The following is a 12,827-nucleotide window of genomic DNA, read 5'->3' as shown; positions in this document are numbered from 1 at the left end:
TGTCTCAGGGGACTTCCGTCCCTGCTGGGTAAACCTTCCGGCCTTACCCACGCCGACCTTCCGGTCCATCACACAACATATCGCCTTCGGGCCCATAACATATTGCCTTCCGGCCCATAATATAATCGCCTTCCGGCCCATAACATACATAGCACATATAACAAATAACTTACCACATATAGCATACATATCACATATCATATCCGACCTTCCGGTCACACAGTCAAACCCTTCCGGGTACAGTATAGTGAGAAGACTCACCTCGCGGACACTGGAAGATAGCAACTCCTGAAATCTCTTGCACTTGATCCTCCGAGCTACAAGCTCCCTGTCTCATCATATATCTCTTTTTAATACTTCTATCTTCCACGTTAACTGACCCTAAAACGTTACACACAGGTCAACTCGGGTCAATGGCCATCTCGACTGGACTCGGCGAGTACCCTGGAGACTCGGCGAGTCTAGTCGTCCTCACCAAGCCTGCATGATCCCTTTCTACTCGTCGAGTATCCCTCTTGACTCGACGAGGTCCTCGTGGAAGAATCGCGGGGCCACCCCGACTCTACTCGCCGAGCCTGAAGAACAAACTCGGCGAGTCCCAGTAAATCTTCAAGCTACTCGCCGAGTCTGATCATCCGACTCGGCGAGTCTACGCCATGCAGTCGATCGAACTGCTTCCTGAGATACATATATTCTCGAATATACAAACATGGGACCTTCTGGACCTCTAAGGGTCCTAATACAAGGTTATAAACGTTGAATAACCACACAACAATCCATCTAGACTCCAAATGGGTTCCATAAACCCTAAATCTATATACACATCAATCACAGGAGAATGTAATCCGAATTATTACCTGAATGATGTACCTTCCATGTCCCCAAACTTCAGAACTCGAACTCCCTGCAGTTCCTTTAGCTAAAACCCTTCTCCTCCTTGCACAACAATTCCTTCAAGGTCACCAATGGCCTTCAAGCTTGCTCTAGCCGCCCCAGTCGCCTAGGGTTCATCCCAATCGATCAAAAGTCGTGAAATGACGGCATAATAACCCTTATATACGACCCAATACTGAACGGCTAGGGTTTCTGCTGAACAGCGTCGACTCGCCGAGTCCATATCTGGACTCGTCGAGTCCAGTCGTGAACCCGCGACCAAACCTGCGACCCTACTCGGCGAGTCTGGCTCCAACTCGTCGAGTCTCCCCTTTAAAACACCCCCAAAATGCAACTTAACAATACTTGAGATTTTGGGCTGTTACAATTCTCCCCCACTAGAATTAGACTTCGCCCTCGAAGTCTCACTCTGAAAATAGCTCTGGCTGCTGCTCCCGCATCTCACGTTTCGGCTTCCCTAGACACTACCGATCTCTTACGAGGCCGCCACTGAACCAATACCAGAGGTACCTCCTTGTTCCTCAGAACCTTGATCTTCCGATCTCCGACGGCCACTGGCCTCTCGGCGTAACACAGGCTCGCATCCACCTAATCGTTCTCTAGTAGAACCACTGCTGACTCATCTGCTATACACCTCTTCAATTGCGACACATACAAGTGTCATGGATCCGTCCCAATTCCGTTGGCAGCTCCAAACGGTAGGCCACCCTTCCTGCCTTCGCACCTTCACGAAAAGACCCAACATACCGGGGCCCCCCATTTACCCCTCTTCCTAAATCGAAACACCCCGTCAGAAATACGAAGTCGCCGACCTGAATCACATGCTCGTAACGGCGTCTGCCTGCATAACTTTCCTGTTAACTCTAGACGATCACTAACTCTCTTTAACCTGCTGAGTCTGCTCTGTCAACTAAAGCACGAACTCTGAACTGCTCATCACTCTCTGTAATCGGAAATTACCCAAGATGCACTCTGCTCCAAATCTCAACGATCACTCAACCCATAAGGGTTAGGAAACCCTGAACCACCGGATCCCCGATCCAAAGCCCACTTTGCCCATTCCGGACCGACTGAGAGATCCATTCTCCCTCTCAGATCAACTCTCACAAGTTCCCTCTTGCCATCACATACACATACTGAACTAGTCCCAACACTCGTAGGTTGAAAAACCCGATACACTGATGATATCCTCGAACATCTCCCAAGACGAACCACTAATATCTGTCCTATACCCTGATCAGAATCACCCTGAGAATTCAAGATTCTCTATTCCCTTGCATCCTTTCTGAGTCTCGTCAGTCATCCCAACCCGGATGGGTTCCTACTTCACTGCCGCAAACACGATACTCAAAACCATACTTGAAATACTCTAACCATAACTCTGCTCTGCAGCTTTCACTTTCGTGAACTTGCACCCCTTCGGAGTTACACACCTTCCTCTTTTCCTTTTTCCAAGGAACCCTCTTGGCCATAATGCCACTCCAACCGGTGCCACGGTGCTCGCCCCAAGCGACACCACCCTTTTTGCGTAACCGCTATCCACATACTCTGGTTCTCATTGCAGGGGCTCTCAATCTCATGCACTCTCTCCACTCATCAAAATCACTGCCTCAGCTAAACAAGATCACCAATCCCGGGGCCAGACCTTCCAATGTAATCACACTGCACATACACCATCCGCAATCTCAAACTGATCCAGCAATACGAACAGAGTCTCCAGTATGCCTGGACCGACTCTCATAACACATACTAGCCACTCAAGGCTATATCTCTGTGGGTTCGTACACCCCACTCTGCGAACCCTCAGGTTCGAACTCTGGGAACCTTCCGGTTCCGACTCTAGAAACATGCACAACATAAATCCCGTGGGATTAACGCAGTACAACCCATCACGTACCTCAACATACCAATACTCTGATCGCATAACCCCGGTTACTTACTCAAGCTTGATCCCGGCCTTCTCTCAGGCCTCCACAGTCAAATGTCCTAGGTCTGTATCCCGCCCCGCATACCCGACACTCGCTCCCGTCGGCCTATACTCTGCGCTGACAAACACTGCTGAATCCCAACAGCTAAGCACCCTCACATACTCATCGATCTCCCGGAGAATTTTCTAATTCTCCCCCACTAAAGCACTGACTAACTGCCACCGATCGTCATTAACGACCTTACAGAACAATCCTGTACAAAGAGAACAATTACACACTGACTGCTTCCCACAAGCACAAGCAACCCTCAGCAAAACACACCTCCTCCCTGATCAACCCACTCACAAGAATCTAGTCCTTCAATCATCCACTCCACGACTGTAGATGCTACCCGACAATCAACCCAGTGCCGCATCTCCCCTAACAACCCCCACGAACGATAACCAAAGGAATCCTCGACAATAACCCATAACCAAACCCACAATCTGCCCAAAGGATGAACACCACATCGAAAACCGCACAAGACTACTGACACCAAAACACCAATTACAACCATACCCAACCATCAGGGAACAACGAATGCCAAAGCGAAACCTGAAGCACCAATCCATAACCATGCCAGACCCGCGAAACAACGAATACCGCATCGAAATCCATACAAGATACCAGCACAAACAATACGCCAAATCAATGCAAGACAATTAAGACATCATGAAAGCATCATACCCGCAGCTGCCTCCGGCACTGCTCCGTCTCCCTCTGTCGCACGCAGATAAACACGACCCTGAGCCCTCTGGGGCTCCGCTCCATCCTGTCCTCCTCAAATCCCGAATTGGTACTGACTGCCAACAATCCCGTGCACAGTGCCCCTCCTTTCCGCACTTGCGGCATGCACCACCGGACCCGCAAGCTCCGATGTAACCCCTTTTTACTCGATCATCGACACCTATGGTCTCATGATTTCCTACTGCATCTCTATACTCCACTTATTACTACTCTTGACAATTCTTGCTTTCTTACATACTGCACCCGGTTCTCCCCCACTAGGGTTCGAACCAACACCAATTAGTATACAATCAACCCACGACTATCTTTCACCAGCGAAATCGTACCTGCCCTAGAAAAGTGCTGTGCAACACCCGATAGTCCCTCCCCTTATGAAGTCAATCAATCCCCTATACTCTGAACCTCTAGCTAACTCTCCAAGAACTTCTCATCACGGCTGCCTCTAATCGTTCCAACTCCCATACTGATCTAATACTAAGCATCTGCACTGCTCGATAACATATCTGGCTCGCAGACTGCACCGCAGCATCATCGTTCCTCTCATCTCAGCTCATCAACCCGTATCCAACGCCGGATTTGTCCCAAGAACAGGGACTTACTCTCAACATAGACGACAACTCTCCGCACTGCAAAACTCGTCTGAACTCTTCACTGCTACCACTATAACCCAACCTGTTATTCTCAATTAGGTGTGGTGTGGTTCTCGACTACCTCAGCCCCAACTGACTGTCTGTTCACGGTAAATCTCTGTCTCGCGGTACACCCGCTACCTGATGCTCTGAGGGAAGTCGTTATCGATAACTACCTGCAGGGTGTACTCCCAAATCCAGAACTGAACACCAGACCTCTCGCGTCTTGCACACGAGCATAAATAACACTACCCACCCAAAAGGTGACCTCTCCTCTGTCGTCTGATTGTTCGACTCAACTGAACTTCTCCCCTGTCTTTGACTCTTACCAAAATACTCTGATAGGTACTTGCCTTTCCCCTCGAGGAACGCCTCTCCGTACTCAATCATGGTCTACAGGCCAGAAACCCATAGCGTCCAATCTCTACCTCATCGGTCATAACCGGATAACAAGATAGCCACAAGCATCATCCACTACGAACCATGGTATTCATCCCATGACATCCCTCCTCAACATGCTTCGGTGTATGGTACCTGAACCATAGCACCACTCCTCAATCTGCTCCAATGTATAGCACTCGGACCACAACATCTATCTCAATCTGTTCTGATGTATGGTGCCCAGACCATAACATCACCCCTCAATCGGTTCCTTAGGACCTTCAGAATGCCCCCCTGTATCAAGTATGGGTCCTCTGCTTTCAGTAGTACGGGCCCATACTACCTGCCACATCTACCCATACTTTCCACACGGACCATCCCAGAGTTCCTAAGTAGCTGATAAACCTGCTCTTTCACCCATCTCATCGCGCGTGCTCGCTTTCCAGCGAAATCTTCTACTCTACCCGCGCACTCATCTGGCTAGGTTTACTCCCTAGTCCCTTCCACTGTCCTCCCACTTCTTTGCTATCAGCTGCTGAAGAGTTCCTAATGATGCCAGCCCTCTACCTCCTGAGTATCGTCATACTCACTTAGTAGCTGACTCCCATCATCGATAACTCCACAAAGCACAAAGCAAGCAGCATTCGAGCATTGAAGCATACATAGGACTCCCCATCTGTGGTAGCTCCACCTTCTCAGCTCATCCTCGGAAGTACCTCTGTACCCCGTAGCTTTACCCCTTGTGCGTTCTAACTAGATACTCTCACTCATCACATACACACAAAAGCATAACGCACATATAACAGCAAACCCTAGACTAAGGCATCACAAATCAGGCCACTCTAGTCCTAAGATATGAAATACCTAGCCTGTCTCTAGCATGCAATAATATCTCATAAAGTGCATAATAGATATTTCATATTACAAAAGTAAGGGTATTTTGGGAAATCACCGTTTGGCTCTGGCTGATTGTACACACTGCTCTTTCTTGCTTTCTCTTTGAACTCTTATTCACTTTTAGAAAACTATTTATTTGAAAACCTTTTCTTAATTCCTCAGTTTGAGTCCAGACTCACCCGTAGGCGCGTCCGAATCCCTCAAACCAAGGCTCTGATACTAATTGTAACACCGTGATTTTCAAAGCAAAATTTTTCATTTAAATAATCAATTTAATATTAAAACACTTGTTTATAATCTTATTCATATTCGAATTACAAAACATAGTTCCATTTTCATTTGAATAGACAACCAGGATCCTTCAAATACAACTCTTTCCTCGGTGTGTACAATCGAGCCGATGCCATTCCGCGTTACTGAAAGAACCTGAAACAACATAACATAAATACTGTAAGCACGAAGCTTAGTGAGTTCCCCAATATACAACTTACGCACATACGCCTTTCCAGGCCCGACCTTCCGGTCCATGTGTCTCAGGGGACTTCCGTCCCTGCTGGGTAAACCTTCCGGCCTTACCCACGCCGACCTTCCGGTCCATCACACAACATATCGCCTTCGGGCCCATAACATATTGCCTTCCGGCCCATAATATAATCGCCTTCCGGCCCATAACATACATAGCACATATAACAAATAACTTACCACATATAGCATACATATCACATATCATATCCGACCTTCCGGTCACACAGTCAAACCCTTCCGGGTACAGTATAGTGAGAAGACTCACCTCGCGGACACTGGAAGATAGCAACTCCTGAAATCTCTTGCACTTGATCCTCCGAGCTACAAGCTCCCTGTCTCATCATATATCTCTTTTTAATACTTCTATCTTCCACGTTAACTGACCCTAAAACGTTACACACAGGTCAACTCGGGTCAATGGCCATCTCGACTGGACTCGGCGAGTACCCTGGAGACTCGGCGAGTCTAGTCGTCCTCACCAAGCCTGCATGATCCCTTTCTACTCGTCGAGTATCCCTCTTGACTCGACGAGGTCCTCGTGGAAGAATCGCGGGGCCACCCCGACTCTACTCGCCGAGCCTGAAGAACAAACTCGGCGAGTCCCAGTAAATCTTCAAGCTACTCGCCGAGTCTGATCATCCGACTCGGCGAGTCTACGCCATGCAGTCGATCGAACTGCTTCCTGAGATACATATATTCTCAAATATACAAACATGGGACCTTCTGGACCTCTAAGGGTCCTAATACAAGGTTATAAACGTTGAATAACCACACAACAATCCATCTAGACTCCAAATGGGTTCCATAAACCCTAAATCTATATACACATCAATCACAGGAGAATGTAATCCGAATTATTACCTGAATGATGTACCTTCCATGTCCCCAAACTTCAGAACTCGAACTCCCTGCAGTTCCTTTAACTAAAACCCTTCTCCTCCTTGCACAACAATTCCTTCAAGGTCACCAATGGCCTTCAAGCTTGCTCTAGCCGCCCCAGTCGCCTAGGGTTCATCCCAATCGATCAAAAGTCGTGAAATGACGGCATAATAACCCTTATATACGACCCAATACTGAACGGCTAGGGTTTCTGCTGAACAGCGTCGACTCGCCGAGTCCATATCTGGACTCGTCGAGTCCAGTCGTGAACCCGCGACCAAACCTGCGACCCTACTCGGCGAGTCTGGCTCCAACTCGTCGAGTCTCCCCTTTAAAACACCCCCAAAATGCAACTTAACAATACTTGAGATTTTGGGCTGTTACAGATGGATTGTTTCGAAGCTTGTTTTCTGGCTATTGGATAGGTGGTATATTTGTTTTTTGCACTTTTCTATTGTTTCTTTAAAATATATAATGTTTCTACATCTAAATTAATTCGCTTTTTGCCAAAAAAAATACAGGTCCATGCATTCATTGGTTGCTTCTTTTCTATCACCTTCATAGGTAGTCTCCTCCTTAGAGGGGAGTATCTAAAACAATGTCCGTAGTGGTTGCTATCAACAGGAATAACCAGACCCTCCCTATAGCTTTTGGTATAGCCGTGGAAAATAATTTCTACTGTTGTACCTGGTTTCTTATCAGGTTAAGAGAAGCTCTGAGACATGGTAGGGAAGTATTGTTCATAACAAATATAGACGATGTTGTTAACTCTTGCATAGAGCATGTATTCCCTGATTCTTATCATGGGTATACTTCTAAAAATGTGTTCAAGTATATGGGCACAAGGGGTGTCTCTAGCAGAACATTACAACCTTTGTTTTGGATGATAGTAAACTCATATACTATGTCTGATTTTGAATAAAACTTTTGTCGGACGACCCCTGATACTCGTGAAAAGCTTGCCAGCATCGGTCATGCGAAATGAGCAAGAGATTATTGCCCTAACATCCGTGGAATGTAGTCAACATTGATGTTCCCCAACTTTTTTGTGTTATCAGTAAACCAACACAAGGTACCGATAATAATGCTTACCGAGGCAATTCGTGACTACATTCAACAGACTTCCATTGAATGCAAATTAATGGCAGGTAAAATACCGGGTGAAATATTAAATTTATTTAAATACTAGTACAAGAACCTTATTTGATCATATTTCATTTTCAGCGATTTTAACTATCGTACTCACCCTGTATGTTGAAATAGTGCTTCATAAAAAGGATGCAGAAGTCTGTTCGGTGGCAAGCAACAAAAATCCTTCCAGAGATCTCGTCTTCGCTCCCGTCTGACATTTTGATTTAAAAAAAACTTGTATTGTTGATCTGAACTGTCATAAATGTTCATGTGAGAAATGATATCGTTTGGGTATAGCTTGTGGTCATGCTATTACGAAATCACATCATTCGAACATCCATGAATTACCTGATATGGTTCAAATATATTATTGGGCTGATGTGTTTCAGACTGCCTATCAGACACAAATTGTGCACCCTCTTTCCCCTCCATCAGAATGAGAACTACCATGCCCTTTTATTGCAGTTTTATTGCTAATGTAACTGCAATTAATTATGTTTGTAGTTGATTTGCAGTGTGTACTGAAAAATATTATTATGGCCCTAATATTTTTTTTACATATTACAAAGATAGAAAAAACATAATTTACAAGTACCATAGTAATACTAACAAACAATCAAACATTACATATTAAAATGATTAATAAGAGTTACAGAAGGGAAACTTAGTTGATGAATATAAAGCTTACAAATTGTACACAAAGATTCCAAAAAAGAAAATCCAACTACAAATTAACATTATTTTCAAGTGCATATTTTGGGTTTCAAGTTTCTTCTTCAATTGAAATAAGTTACTGATTATCAACGAAGTATTGTCTTTTTCTTTGTCAACCCAATAGATAAACCCAGACAGTGGTCTTTGAAAATTTAAGATCAAACGCATGACGTATATTGTGTACATTAATGTTAATTCAATGAAAAATAATAAAAGTATAACCCACATACCTCTTTAGGACAAGTGTAAAAAAGCCATCCATGGTTAATTCCAGTCATTGATGTCCTTATAATACCTTCAGAGCCACAATCGCAGTATGTCATTTCTTTAGATTTTGAGAAATGAATTTTTAGTAGGAAATTTAACAAGGTAAAGAGTTTTAACTCTTGAGTTCCTTTATATAATGACATTTACCATGATTATGGTTCCTGACACCACACTATTTCGAAAATACATTCCAAAGCCACATTCCGGAATTGATATTTTAGACCCTAATTTCGGAACAATAATTATCCTAGTTTCTTGACATATGTGTAGTTATTCCGAACAGTAAAAGTCACAGATTCCTAACATATGTGTAGTTATTCTAAACATTAAACATCATAGATTCCTGACAGTAACTCGGACCATTGTTCTAGAGCCACGTTCCAAACCAACTATTTCGGAGCCACGTTCCTGACCAGCTATTTCAGACATTGCTTTTGTATGTAATTGTCATAGATTCCTGATATATGTGTAGTCATTTCCCAACAGTAAAAGTCATAGATTGCTGACAGTACGTGTAGTTATTCTGAGTAGTAAATGTCATAGATTCTTGACAGTATTTTGGACCCTTATTCCAGAACCACATTCTGGAGCCACTTTCTGAAATGGCTATTTCAGAAACTTGTTTTGGACATTGTTTTTCGACCTTAAAATGTACCTAACATGCATCCTCAACATTGAAATAAAATTTGAATGAGTTCATCTCACGATGGTGTTTGGCATTGTGAAGAAGAAGATTGTTATGTTTGTTTAGATAATAACCCGTTTTCAGAAGGTCCAGATTTCCCACTCCCGGATAAAATGCATGATGACATTTTCCAAGCTATTAAGGTTGTTGAAGAAGCAAACGAAAGGGACTCTAAAAGAAGTCGCACACTAAATCAACGTGCAGACAATCTAGCAGATCAAGTAAATGAAAAGGAAAAATAGGTTGTTGAAGCAATGAAAGAAGTGAAACAAGCTAAGAAGTGGATTAAAAATGCAGATGCAGAGATCAATAAGTTGCGTGCAAAAAGGGATCGTCTAACAGATGTTGTTAGAACTCGATAAGATTTTGTTGATCGGGAACAAAATATGTATCCCATGTAATTTCCTAATTTGTGGAAACCAATCTAAGTATGTATTAGGTTAAATAACGCACTCTGCAATAATGTTAATGAAAAGGGATAATTGTCATTTTAGATAATCATATCGTTCCTTCTACAAAATTCACTTTGAAAAGACATTACAATATCAATATTTAAATTTAGATTAATTTTTTGGCCAATAACTGGGAACTTGCATCCGTTACAAACTAGCCGTGTCTACAAGATTTTTAAATAATTGCATGTAGGCCTCAATTAGTTCGAAACCATTATCAGTCAATTCAACTCGATCTTCTATTGTTAGAGTCTTCCTACGTGTTTCTTTGATGATGTCCATTATGTTCACAAATTGTCGTATATCTTCAAACATGGTATTGATGAGCGTCTGCATGTTATACAATGCTACTTTTCTTCGGTCCTCAGCCGGTGAAGGCGGTAATGGGATTTCCAGTATTACCATTCGTTGTTTGGTATAGCATTCAAGACCTCATTGAATGTAGTCGTATCAACAAGACCTTATTGAATGCAATCGTATCATAATCACGAATCATTTCTAATGCGGTTGTATCAACAATACCTCATTGCGCGTATTCAAGCCGTGAAATAGCATATTCTATAGGCAACTGATCGTCATCTTTCAAGTCGCTGGATGTTGGAGACTAAAAATAGAATATGCCTAAATTATATTAATATACTATTTAAAAACCAATGTGCATAAAAGTATTAAATAATAATACAAAACACTTTTGAAACATAACAATAACAAAAAAAACATAATTGCAACTAGTCTATCATATCAGGTTTGTCTGCACTTGCTCTGAATCTTTCAGAGTCCTATCTGCTTTTAATTTAACTTTAAACAACCTTTCTTGATTTTTTTCTTAATTTTATGGGTGCCTTTATTGGTTTATTTTTTTATCTTATTTTGAAACTCAGCTTCGTCATTTTTTATGTGCAAAAACAAAATTCCAATAACATTTTAATACATTATCATAAAAATAAAATATAATTATAAAATTTTGTTTTTCTATTTTATCTTTATCGGACATAATTCCAAAAGCCCATGTAAATAGAATACAACTTTGTCATCCGTAAAATCCACTATTTTTAACAACATCCACGCTAACTCGTCTTTGGACTAACATGGGTTATTAAACAACACTTAGAAAAAAATGTATATTATAAGTATTCCATATTATCATTCCAGAATAGATATTCGGGTTCTGAACCACGTTCATCATGTTCTGGAGCTACATTACCATTCTGAAACCCTTACAATACCTAATTCCGTACTAAAACAACCAATCGAAAACACATTACAAAGTAGTTACATAACATTCATACACGTACAACGAGAAAAAGACTAAAAAAGGATAATCTGGATATTCCTGAGTTATTCTGGAGTTGTTCCTCATGTTCCAGACCATTGCGGACAATTCTGGAATACGTAAATCATTTCATAACATCAAATGCATAGTAACTTAAAGTATTGAACTTACTTTGTTTGACGAATCCATGCTCAAAATTTGGTCCGAAATGCGGGTAGATCGTGCTTCGGATCTTCTAATTTCGAAACGAGTATTTAAGATTTTTTGTGTGTGAGACCCATATATATACCATTGGGCTATAGTATTGGGTTTAGGCTGGTTTTCGGGTCCCGAAAGACCCATTCTGGACCAAAAGGTTAGTTTAATAAAAAAACAAAATCACAATTTAAAAAAAAAAAAAAAAAAGAAACTTGGTTATATTTTTTGTTTAAAAAAAACCTAAAAATGTGGTTAGACTACTCAATTTGCTTTGATTATATGAGAAAGAGAGGGAGAGAGAGAGATGATTTATTAATATATTATATCATTAATATATTAATTAGAAATAGTAATAATTAATTAAGAATTAATCGTAATTAATTTCAAATTAATTATGGATTAATTATAATTAATTAAAGGTACAAGGACTGAGCTGTAATTATTCGATAGTTAATGGAGAGGATCCATAAGCTTCCATCATATGGACAGTTTTGGAGAACCCTATTAGGTTTCTGGAAGCCTCTATTTGATAATTAGGAAACTAGGTAATTACTAAATTTGAAATATTATTTTTATTATATATTCAAATTTAGGGTTTGCATGGTTCCCATGTAGCTATAAAAAGGGAGTTAACCCTCATATTTTCAGCCATCATAAACCTTAAAAGAATTTCAAAAATTTCCTTTTTCTCCCCTCTCTCATCTCAATCTTAGGATTTCTTGTGTTGTAAGTGTGAAACATTAGACGCTTGCATATTATTGGAGCTACGTTTTCCAAGGAGACATCAAAGGTTTTGGTTAGCTTAATTGGAATCATCAAAGAGGTATGTATCCTTAACCATGAATTTTAGTTCATTGGGTTTTAGTTTATGTTTTTATAAGTATGTTGCTATTAGATGTGAAAAAGACATAGATCCATTTTAGGTTACATGTAACCTTAAGTGCGAAGTGAAATTCCACATGCATAATTATTTTGTAACCTAAAATCCCCAATATTAACAAGATATCAAATAATGAGGATGATTTGACTAAATTTATAAAGTAGCTTCAGGAATTGATAGTAGTATTCCTTTGTGTGCCTCATCAAGGGCATTTTCGAGTAGATTGGTTCACATTGAGAATATTCTTGGAGCTACAATACCTAATGTTATCAACGTTCATAGTCTATTGGGCATCAGAAACAAGGGAT

This window comes from Lactuca sativa, chromosome 6 (genome assembly GCF_002870075.4).
Source record: "Lactuca sativa cultivar Salinas chromosome 6, Lsat_Salinas_v11, whole genome shotgun sequence".
In the NCBI taxonomy this organism is placed as follows: domain Eukaryota; kingdom Viridiplantae; phylum Streptophyta; class Magnoliopsida; order Asterales; family Asteraceae; genus Lactuca; species Lactuca sativa.
Note: the sequence above shows the minus strand (reverse complement) of the source record.